At 43.6% G+C, this 12,228-nt stretch overlaps 1 long non-coding RNA gene across 1 annotated transcript; it reads right to left on the bottom strand.

Moving 5' to 3' along the window:
• Positions 1-2,997: 2,997 nt before the first annotated feature.
• LOC119015335 lies at positions 2,998-5,375 on the bottom strand. Its single transcript, XR_005073308.1, has 3 exons — positions 4,438-5,375; positions 4,296-4,357; positions 2,998-3,765 (listed from the first exon to the last, which is right to left on the bottom strand). It is a non-coding gene; the product is annotated as an uncharacterized LOC119015335 (long non-coding RNA).
• Positions 5,376-12,228: the final 6,853 nt, after the last annotated feature.

The following is a 12,228-nucleotide window of genomic DNA, read 5'->3' as shown; positions in this document are numbered from 1 at the left end:
ACCAAAGTTGAAAAGATGTCTAAAGGCACATGGGAAAAGTTTAATCCTGGATGTCACTCGGACGTCAATCTTGGAAGCTGAAAAGTGACTTCAAAAAAAAAAAAAAAAAACAACTTTCCTTCTGGCTCGTCGATTCTTGCAAACACAAAGTCTGACCAAGGTTAACTTGTTCCAGATGGACTCATCTTCAACATTAAAAATGATCCTGACTCTCCTCTTCAAACAAATTAAAATCTGAAGAATCAATAACAGACTGAATGATCGGAGCTAAAAGTCCAAAATCTAATCTTTTTACAACGGGATCAATGGAGAAGTAATCAGACCGATCATCTGTTGAAGCATCGCTCGGATTTAAAATACAGAAAGGGACGAGACGTTCAATTAAAATATCTCAGATGTTGAAGAAGTACAAATACACAGAGACGAACGTCGAAGAGGAGTTAAAGTACAGAGTGACTCGTGCTTCTTCCTCCATCAGTCGGCTCCTCGCTGAGAGCTGCAGCCAGTCAGAAAGACGACTGGACTTCTGAAATACATTATCCTGTCTGCAGGAACACACACACACACACACACACACACACACAAATGAAATACATTCAATCTGTCCTTTCCTGGAAGGATTTGCACACACATTACACTTAAGAATAATGCATTCAGCCTCCCCTTTGATTCGACTGCTCTGCCTCTGACACACACGTTACATCTTTGTTTTCTTATATTTTTAATTTTATCCCCTTTTTCACAACGTGAGTTTTCACGAGTTTAAAACCTGCGTCAGCGCTACAGGTTGGTTCAATTAAACCCATGACGAGTTATATTTGGTCACTTGGTCACTTTAAGCACACTAAAAAAACTCATAAAAACGTGTTGCACTTGAGCGTAACACTCCTCGGGCGTAACTGGAAAACAGTTTCATAAAATGTAAACGTGATTATTTAGAGGCTGCGCCCGAGGCTTCGGTAGGAGAAAAAAACGTCCACATCGAGCTCTGCGTTTCGCCTCGAGACGCCTGATAAAAAGTGACAGGAGGGAAATGAAATTAGCTGCTCAAGCGCCAAAAAATTTTATATATTTAACCTGGACTTTTGTTTCCTGTTTTGCTTATTTTAAATCAAATGCCCCCCCCCACAACAAACACCCTTGTTGCTTTTAATATTCATGATAAATACACAGACACATTCCTGAATTATTTAGGAATAAAGAAACAAACTGTGTGTGCAGGTTATTATAGACTTCCCCTCCCTCTCCTTTAAACACACTCACACTTCCCCCAGATGGCTTCCTCTTGTCTCAGCGGCCATGTTCATCACTCCTCTCCGCCTGGCTCCGACACGCTCTCCACTTCATCACTGTCAGAGCAGCAGGCGTCTGTGTGTGTGTGTGTGTGTGTGTGTGTGTGTGCATGATTTCATTTCGTCAAACGAGCGTGTATACCTCTGTATGTTATTCGACCCGCCGAGCCGCCACAACGCTCCCTTCCCAGAGACACCGACACACCCCTGCCCGTTTGATGCAAACACTGACATTAATTTCAATTAGCGCTGCCTCCTTTCTCGAGGTGCCAAGCCAGGAAGAAAATGAAAACAACAACAACAAAAAAAAAACAAAACGCAGCCGGCGTTTCTCTCCCCACCTCCCCAAAGGCCGCTGAGGAAAGCAAATCCCTCCGTGCTCGTCCGACGCCCGACTCTTTCTATTTTAGGTCGACTTTTAAGTTTTTAATTTGGATTGATTATGGCGGCGTAGGTGTTGCAGCCGCCGAGATAATGAACGCTCTGGGAGAGGGAGAGCTGAAACATTATTAATGAGACACTTAAAGGTGAGAGAAGGAGAGGATGATGAGAGAGTGAGCGGAAAAGAGGCAGATAAATGACGGCAGAGGAGGGTTGATATTTGGGGGGGGGGGGAGAGAACGATTGAGGAAATTAAGCAGCAAAAGGAAAGGAAGTGGAAGAGTTGAGGGAGGAAATTAAGAAGGTACGATATCTTGTATAAGGAAAAATATGAGAAAAGATGAGTGAAGATGTAAAAAATCAGGTGTGTCCAGAGAACCAAAGGTCAGAACAAGTCCTGAGGAAGAAAAAAAATGTCCATGCAAGCAAACTCGCCTGGAATACAGTGTATCTTAAAAAACAGTATATTGCTGCAACCTCAGCCATCACAACACTCATTAACATCTCTCTGAACCCCACTGAAACCCAATAACACCCGCTCACATCTGGCTTTTGTCTTTAATGTAGAAGAGCGACTCTGCAGTAGCTCCGGCTCCGACTGGCGGTAACGGAAACATGACGAACAAAACTGAAGCGCTAATTTTTTGGACCCTTCTCCCTGACGCCATGCAAACTGACAATCCAGACATTGCCTGCTCATCTACTGGCAACCGAAGGGAGACAATCACACATTTTAAGCGGAGGTTTCCCCACGTTAACAAAAAAAACCCAAAGTTGCACGGATGCTCGCTCACATGATCCACGCGATTATCACACTCTGCTCGTTCGCTCGCCTCAATAAGCTCCGCAAGGATTTTCCAGAAATCAGCTTGCGGAAACTGATGAAGCAGAGCAGGTTTGTTTGAAGCAACACCGCAGCACCTGCCCTCTGATGTGCCGCTTTTCTGCACAGTCTCGAATGCTGCATCGTCCAGACTAATCCGTACGCAGCCACCTATTTTAAAATCGAACAATGAATCACCTTTAATGAGCTCCATGTATGTTTTTCGAGAGGATAGTGCTGATGGGAGTCATGGTTAATCTGTCCTTACATGCACTAATGTTCTCTGTGCATCCACTGCTTTCCATAAAGAAAAGAGACGAAAATAGCACATGGCTCAAAGGGTTTATGGCAGCGTGATGAGGGAAGATGCACAAAGTAAGTGCGGGTGAGTAATGAGAGAGGGGGGAAATTAGACACACAAGATCAACTTCTTATCTTTGTGATTATTTAATGCGTTTTTGAAGATTTAATTAATGTTCTTGCAACTGAAAGCCGCGTTTCTTCTTCTTTTCTTTGTCTTTGGTCATAAAAACACAGAGTCAGTGCATTAATATCAGCCTAAAACAAGGCATACATCCTCAAAACTCAATGTTATGTAGATTAAGGTTCTCACCCGACAGCAGCACTGTGGCTCTATGAAAGCTAGAAAACAAAAAAAAAGGAAAAGCAGGGAGTCGAATGATTTCTGTTGCTGTTTCTAACGACTTCACCTGAGTAAGCGCTGATGCACGGCCAAGCTGTGCGTTGTCGGAGAGGCTGCAGATGCGATAGCATTAATAAAAGTGATCCCCGCGGTGCTGCAGATGTGTTCCTCATTAGTCTCTGCTCCGCTATAGAAAACCCAAATTGATTATCACTGCAACACCTCCCAAACTCTCGTAGAGGTTTTTTTTTGTTGTTGTTGTTGTTTTTGCTGCAGTACCAAAAAAAAAAGAAAAAGCCTCAAGATGAATGGAGGATCGATTTTTCCCTTCGAGGAGGACGTGCTCGTGGAATCGTTCCCCTCCTCAAGCCAGAAGTCTTTCCTGGAGGATGTGAATGAAAAACGCGGCTGAAGACTTCAGGGTTTGTTCAAAGGTAGGGAGGGAGTTCCCCAAGGAGCCGTCTCTGGACCCCCAACAAGTTCTGAGGGTTCTTTGAAGAAAAGCTTCCAGTTCTGAGACGACGTTGAAATTCCTGGTGGGGAAAATTAGAAATTCCTATAGATTGGTTCCCTATGAACGTCTCTTTCACTGCGATTACTCGGCATGCCAACTGGCTCGATTTGTCCTGCACAAAAAAAGAAGAAAAAAAAACAAATTACAGCGCAAATGAAGCATGAATGCCGTTGTGCAACCTGAGCAGGAAGAGGCACCGTTTTCTCCAGGTAACGGTGCAACAAGTGGAATAACTGTGGAAAAGAAAACTAAAGGGACATCATGGTTCAACAGTGATAAAAAGAAACAGTGAGGTCTGTGGATTATCCTGATTAACCTGAACATCATTTCCAGAAACATATACTGACTATATTTGTGATAAAACATATTATTTGGGTGAAGTGATCATTTAAAAATGTATATTTAGTGTAGTCAACTGAAAGAAGAACCTTAAACTTTAAAATGCAGTAGTTGTAAATTCTATTCTTAAAGTTTGTCAGTGATATTTTCAGCGTAACGCAGCTGAATTCTTGTTTGAACCCCCAGCTTACAACATACAAGACGACAGATGGAATTACCATCGCCGGAGACAGCGAGGAGGGTGGATGTTTCAGTGTGTGTTTGTGTGTGAGTCCCCCCAAAAAAAGTACCACAGTTACACACCTGTCAGTGCTTCACCTGATCCTGCGAGGAAAACAGCATCTCGAGGGAGCAGCCGCCGGATCCTGAACACCAGCAGCTATATATAAGACACATCATTTGCATCGAGACTACAAGTGTACAACAGCTTCATCGAGGGACGTACTCTTGTTCAAATTTTACTCGCTTTCGCCTGTTTCATCGCGCCCGCTGCTCCTTGAAGCCTTCTTTCTTTCCTTTACGTCACGTTTCATGCTGCTCCGTCACTAACGCTCTCCTGCCACCTGAAAAATGAAAACACTCTCTTTACATCCCTCTGAATATTTCCAGCGCCATCCGGGCCTGGCATTTCATTCAAACCTGACACCCCGAAGGTCTGCGGTCTCTTCGGTTTGCTCGGCAGGGGTCCCTGACACCTCGCCGAGTGATTGCTGGTGGTCTGTAGTCAGCCGAGGGAGGGTGTCTTATTTCAAAGGCAGAGAAGAGACAGATTTGTGGAAGCCTTAAAGCCCTAAAGGCAGGCTGGCGCCTCTTATCCTCTATCCCAGTCAGAGGAAGCAAAAGCCTCCTGCCGAACCACCCTGTGCAGCAATTACTGCAGGGAAGCAGCCGAGGATGGATGGATGGATGGATGGATGGATGGATGGATGGATGGATGGATGGCATGACAACAGAGATTTAGTTTCCACCAACGCAAAGTATCTCTGAAAGTTGGTGAAGTCTGGAACACTTTCTCATGTTTTGTTCATAATTCTGCTGTCTACTACCCACAATTATTATTCTGAGTTGCAAGTTGTATTTAATCGTCAGGAGAATGGGGACAAAACTCTGCCCTAAAAAACAAAAAAACACTAGAATAGCACTCAGTAGAGAGCAAACCTCTGCCAAGGCCAAACAGTCACTTTGTGCACTCATTCATAGACACCAGTCACCTAAATCTGTGTGATTCTTTTCATCGAGGTTCATTCTCCAGTGAAACTGACAAAAAGCTGAAAAACAATCTATTTTATAATATTAAAGAAAGTGAGAAAAACACTCCTGCGTCGTTTCCTTGATCCAGATCCTCACCAAAAGTCAAGGGGGTGGATTCTGGGTGGTAAACCGTCCTCCATCTAAGTTTTGTGGAAACAAATAGACAAAAAACATCAACTAGAAAAGACAGAACACACAAACAAACAAACCAAATTAATCACCAACCAAAAGAAAACTGACCGACCAGCAATCAAACCAACCACAAAAATAACAAAAAATAAACCAAACTAACCAAAAAACAAACAAAATGGCCAACCAACCAGCCAGCTAATAAACAAGGTTCCACACTGTGCAGCATGCAAGAAGAAGAAAAGGCTGCAAACCAGAAACCAAGCCAGTCGTTTGCCTCGGAGGAAACCTGTTGTCTTGGCCATCTACGAGGGAATGTGGTTACAGTTGAGCAACAGGCAACAGGTAATTGCAATCTGAAGTGTTTCTTCATCACAAGATGGAGATGACTCTACATGAGACAGCTGAACTCGTGACAGTGTTGTGTTGCAGATGGTTGAGTTCCTGCCGTGTGAAGGCCTGACGGGCAAACAAATCCTGAGACAGGCAGCAGGTCAAAAAACACAAGCGACGAGAAACAGCCAGGCAGGAAGGAACAAGTTGAGGAAACAACAGGGCAGCGAGACGCAGGAATGGCAGGCAAGCTGTGGCAACAAAGACAATCTGGTGAGTGACTGGGCTAATCAGGCTGGTACATAAGTGCTGTTAGGCTAATGGGGTGACGAAGGACAGGTGAGCGTGGAGGATCAGGGTCCAACAGCTCGTCAAGGAGGAAGAACTGTGCTGTTTTTAATGGTTTTTGCATAAAAAGGGAAACTTACGTTGCATTTCGGACGTTTGTTACTCTCGTCTTGTAAACTGGCAATACACAACTGCCGTGAAAACCTGACGTTAAGGTGTTGTGTTGACATCTCCCGAAGTTGGCATGCTAAACAGCTAGCCACCGGACTTCCCTGTCATGTAATACCACCTTGTACCACAAGAGGTGGTAGTGAGTCGCCAATTTTAGGGCAAGAAATGGAGTTTGGGGGCATAGAAAAGATGTAAAGTAGACGAAAATCTAGCTAGTTTTTAATGCTAACTTTAGCTTTTTATCAACACCTTACAAAAGCAGCTATTTGTATGTTGTTGTTAGCGTCTATACGTTTGCAGAGTTTGCTGTCTGTGGAAAGAAAACAAAGGTTGGGATGTTGCATTTCCTTGTTTCTTACGCGAACAGTGAACTTTTTATCGGATGAACATGAATTCAGACATAGATGTGACTTTAAATGCTCTCTTCTGTTTGCAAAACTGGAGTCTAACCTCACTTTTTTTTTTTTTTTTTAAATATGCCTTACATTTAAAAGCTTTACACAATTATCCTCCAATTATCATTAATTTCAGCTCATTATGGCTCTATTTCAATTTAATTCCAGTCCCCTCAGCTCGTCTCTTTGTCACTTTTAAGCTGCTGGCCACATTGCTTTTCTGTTGTTTTTTTTTGTTGTAATGAATACATCATCTCAATGTTGGAGTGTTATAAAACACAAACCGTCACAGTAACTGAGACTGGACGCGCTGCTGAGAAAATGACGATCAGCATGTGTGCTGGCACCTGTCCCGGTAAAAATCTGCTCAGAACGGAGAGCCAGCACTTCCAAGTTTAGTCACTGTTCGTAGCATAAGTCCTGTAGTATCACACTTGTGCAGGTTGTGGTGATTCGAAGAGACGGGAAGCCTTTCTCACGTGTTATGTCAGAGTAGGTCTAATTAGCAGAAGTGTATGTGCACCTCAAAGAAAGTTTTGAATTACACAAGCTGAATTTTTCTGGCAGTCTTGCGCTTCCTGAGAGAGTCACACATTTCTGGGCTTGCCGAGAGCTCAGAGAGACGTTAAGAAGTTTATTGTTTGCTGATCATTTCTCTGATTATATAACTCCTGAGTTGTTAAAAAGGCACAATTGTTGGATTTGTCTCTGCACCCAGACTCTTGTTTTTTTATCACCAACTCGACAGCATCTTCTGGAGTCGGTGGGGAAGGAGGACGAGAAACCGACGCAAACACTTACACAACTCACACACACACACACACACACACACACACACACACACATGCTTTTAACGCTAACGGGGGTGATGGTGAATGTGCTGTTCGGTGGTGGGTCAGGCCGGGACAGAGTGTTCGAACTGAGGCGAGATATTATACAAGTGATTCACAACACATAACGTCAGCCTCAGCAGTCCTGAAAGAAAGGCGGAAATGACAGGGTTAGATATATTCTACATTTTCCCCATGAAAAGACCAAAACCAAACAATGAGTGTCCTACTAAAAAGCATTGTCAGTGTCTTTTTTTTCTCTCCGTGCTGCAGCGCTCTATTGTTGTCCAAAATCCATTAAAAACACATCAGTGAGCCACAGATTGTCACTGGGTGACATGTTCCTTCATAACCAACACACACACGCTGCAGATTATTTGGCACATACATCGTTCTGATGCCTTAAATTCTCACAAAAGCTCCAAATGTGTGTTCATCCACCGCAAGAAAATAGTCCCCTGAAAATGTACCACTGACATGCGTTTGAGTTACAGCTGTTTAAAAACGGTGGTGTGAATGTTTGAGGTAATTATTGATCATTTTTGGAGAAAAGAAAGTGTAATTTATTGACATATTTTTGATTGTCGTGAGAGTTGTTCACCCTCAGTGCAAAGCCGCAACGCAAGACACAAAGGCAGGAAGGTTACAAAATCCAAGAATGAAAGAAAAGCAAAAAACAAACGATAAATGATGCGAAGAATCAGAACCAAAAGCTGGAGAAACGTAGAGGGAAGATGTGACCCGGGAACGCAAAGACAGACAAAGTGACAAAGTAGGAAGTAGGAAACAAACAAAGGGAGGAAATAACAAGCAACACGTGACACATGAGGACAGAACTTCAAAATAATTTGTTTTGTGACTTCCTGTTTTATTTTGAAAAGTAACTCTCCTCTCGTCTCTCCTTTCAGTGTTTTTTTGTTGTTAATTTTCAGAGCCTAGTCTCATGAAGTAGTTTAGTTCATAGCCTTTTTCTTTGCCTCCTGCGGAGTGATTTTTTTGTTGATCTATTTTTGCCTGGAGGTCTTTTGCCTCCTTGTTTTGGTTTGTGTGTTTTGTTTTAGTATTGTTTGTCTAGAAGAGGAAGAAATGTTCAAAGTCATAGTTTGTCACTCTGTCTAAGAGAAAAGAAGAACTGCTCCTACTCCACATCTCAGTCCTCAGATATATTTTTAGTTGGTCGATTAATCATCAACATCCTTAATTTCCAATGTCAAAAATGAACCTTCAAGCTTTTGACTTAAAAGAAAGAATAAATCCAGATCTTTACCATGAAAGAAAAAGACCAAACAAAAGAAACAACATCCAGAAGCAAACGGAAGTGAACGCAATTTCAAAAGAGAAAAATAAACAGTATATTTCCTCATATTTAAAGAGAGTGAAGACGGGGGATAGAAGTGCTGTGAGGACAGAGTGAAGACGAGCCTGAAAGATGGAAAAATGAGGCAGGTTTTACTCGTAAATAGAAATGAGACGGAAGCCTGCGTCCACCGTCAACCGAGAAAGACGAGGCAGACAAAAAGCAGCAGAAACGTGAGCGAGTGACACATCGGTGAAGAAAGAGTGGTAATTAACTCGGAAGACGAAAAAAAGAGCTGGAAAAGGGCAGAAAGGTCCGCATTTATTAAAAGAAGAAAGAAGGGGAACGTAAGATTGAAAGAGGACGAAAGACGGAGAGGTCCGCGTTTATAAATTATTCACAGAGATGGATCAGTGCGGCTGATAGATGGCTTCAAGACACAGGTAAATACTTAAAGAGAGGAGGGGAGACGAGAAGTTTGCATCCAAAGATAATGAAAACGGAAGAGAGGAAAATAGATTGAAAAGGGGAGGGAGGGGGTGCTGATGGAGAAACAAACAACTGTGTGGAGAAAAATGAGGTTGGAGGAGAGAGAAGAGACTTCCTGCATGCAGAATACAGAAGAAACAAAGTCGTGAGATCTCTGTTCTGTAAATCCACGTTTGCATGAGAGCAGCATGATGTCGGGATTTCACATAATTCATCCCCTAATCTCTCTGGAATCTCACTCCCGAGAATCATCTCGACGAATAAAAATCTTAAAAAACGTTGATGCTAAATGTCAGATTCGGTCCCTCACAATCTCAGAGCGAGGCTGCCTTTGTGTTTTCAAAAATTAGCATTCATGAAATAAAACATATCAGCAACACTTTCCGGCGTTGGAGAAAGTGTTTGGAAGTTGGCAGGAGCGCGGTGCTGGAAGATGAGACCGCAGAGACAACAAGTGCTTCCAAGGATCTTTGTAAATGCCGAAAAATGTTCAGCAATTTGAAAAGCATCACTCGAATGTCACTGAGAAATGTTCGAATGAGTCTCTTTAATGACGGCGGCAGACATTTACTCTGCGGTGTTGATTGTGTGCCGGCAGCAAATAAAGAAAAACAGAAGATGCAAAGAATCAACCGCTCATCAGTCGGTTCATCAGACTTTTTAAATTAATAACTGATTAATGTTTACTTCCTGTTGCCAGACAAGGACCCCCTAAAAAATTGCACAAAATTCAAAAGGGCCGACTTCCTGTTGGGCCGGATTTGGGTCCGATTGTTGGTTTGTCCATTCTGGGCTACTGTAGAAACATTGCACAGTCGTTTAAGGATGACCTGCTCCCACTGCAGACATTAAAGACTCACTCTAAGGTAACGAAAACACAATAATTCTTATAATTATGAGTATTTCATTCAGTTTCTTCTAACTAATTCTTCTAAATCCCCTTAAATTCTGCACACTGGACCTTTAAGTTGTAACAACCCCAGTCCTGCTGAATCGCTGGTGAAATTACCTCGACAACTTGTAAACGTGTAAAGCAAAGCTGATTTATTGCGAGACAATGCAAGACAAAAAAAACCCCTCCAGGCTGCCCGTTCTGGTCCTCACCAGCTGGGAGACGGACCGAGAGTCCAGGTCAGAGCCAGGACCTGTTGGAGGGATTACAACTCCCAGCTGGCCTGGGAGCGACTGGTCATCCCCGAGCAGGAGGTGGAGGAAGTCGTTGGGGCGGAAAAGGACATTTGGACAGGAAAACTGACCGATGGCCTAAATGTTTAAACGGGTTCAGATCTTGTAAAGGTTCGGTGCGAGGCGGTGGAATAAATCACCGCAGGCGTTCATTTTTTGAACATCTCACACTGATGATGCATAACAAAAGAGATTGTCCTTGACATTTGTGTTGAGTGTGCTTGAAAACATCTTCCACCGCTTCATCTTTCGGCGCAGGAAGACAGAAATCAAGCATTTTAGAGGAGACGAAGAATGAGAACAAATGAGTTCTCCCGCCGCTGACAGGTGGATTCTTATTGTCGCTTTTCCCACACATGAATTTTCACTTAAGAAAAGTAAAGAAAGGCACCTTCAGCGATGCCTACGTTTACCACAAAACTGTGGAAAAGAATAACCTCTGATCAGGCAACGTGAACGCTTCCCTACGTCAGCGAGGCCGTGTGAGAATGAGAAAAGGGGAATTGCTAGAGTACATTGTGTAATATCACCACATATGATTCATGACGTATTTCTGTCAGCGCTCAGTGTGATGCATCACGTCCTCTGCTTTATATTCCTCACAAGGCGTCCATCTCATTTCTCAAATCCTCAACCTTGAAGGGAGCGGAGGGGGATGGATGCCGGCCGAGGCCTCTCCGCCGCCTCGCATGCAAGCTGCCGCATCGGAACAGCAAATAAAGAATGAATACATCTGTTTATTTAGATTCACAAAAACAGCAGCGAGTGCATCGTCTGGGTGTGCGTCGCTCTTTGAATCTGTAAACGCTGCTTTTGTTAACGAGGCGACAGGTGAGTATCGACAGCGTGGAGGCTATTCTTAACATTCCTGCAAGAGGAATAAAACTGATAAAGTCATCGTTTCCTGGAAATTAACGGCAAATGTTATGGACATTAATGCGCAATTACCTGCACGTATCTATTATGTTAATGGTGCTTTGTTTCTAGTGTCCTGTCTTTATTGCTTTATCGATCATGTGAGTCGTCTGCTTGTCGTTTAAATGGCATGACATTAAAGAACCGGGACTGAGTATGTGCAGCGGGATTGAAAAATAGTTTTTAATCAAAAAAAAACCCCACAAAAAACTCAGAGTTAAATCATGCAAACACACTGTAATCACTAATACTTCCAGGGGTATCGTGTCCCAGAGCTTTCACACCTCCACACAAGATGGCCAAGCCTCACAGGGAGGAGGAGGTAGAGGAAGCTGCACTCTTCCTCCTTTCGGTAGCGCCGAGGCGAGGAGCAGATGGTGCGAGAGATTGGAAACATCGTCTGGAGTCGGACAACCCTGGGCTAATGGCAAGCTGTGCTGGCAGCGCCGTGTGAGTGTGTGAGGGGTTGGAATTGTCTTACTGTGCAGAGCTGGCTGGCTAAAGTTCATTACTCGCCGCGTGTGCGTGCACATGTGTGAGGTTCAGAGTCGAGCGCGCGTGACTCAGATTTCACTATGATGTGTGCAACGCTCTCAGAAGTTCACTAATGAGGAGATAAACAGAGATGCGAGGCGGACGGTTCGAAGCATTAATCCCTAATTTGCTGGATTCAAAAATCAGCATTTAAAGTGTCAGCGTGCCGCCACGGCAAACAAGCCGAAGGAAGTAAACAAGAGTAAACGAGAGACGAACAGAGGTAGTTTATGTGTCACTATTAAATTCTCCTCCTGTGATGAATCCTCGACTTCAGTAGAGCCAATCTGTCGCACACATTCAGGTTCAAGTTCAGCCGCGGTTACGCTAACATCGAAACTGAGCCAGTGACCCCCTGAAGGATCCTGACCTGGAGGAGGAAACCTTCACTTTCCCCCGACCAGCTGTGGACTGTTTGA

This window comes from Acanthopagrus latus, chromosome 24 (assembly GCF_904848185.1).
Source record: "Acanthopagrus latus isolate v.2019 chromosome 24, fAcaLat1.1, whole genome shotgun sequence".
NCBI classification, from domain to species: Eukaryota; Metazoa; Chordata; class Actinopteri; order Spariformes; family Sparidae; genus Acanthopagrus; species Acanthopagrus latus.
This window is presented reverse-complemented; position numbering and strand designations above follow the sequence as displayed.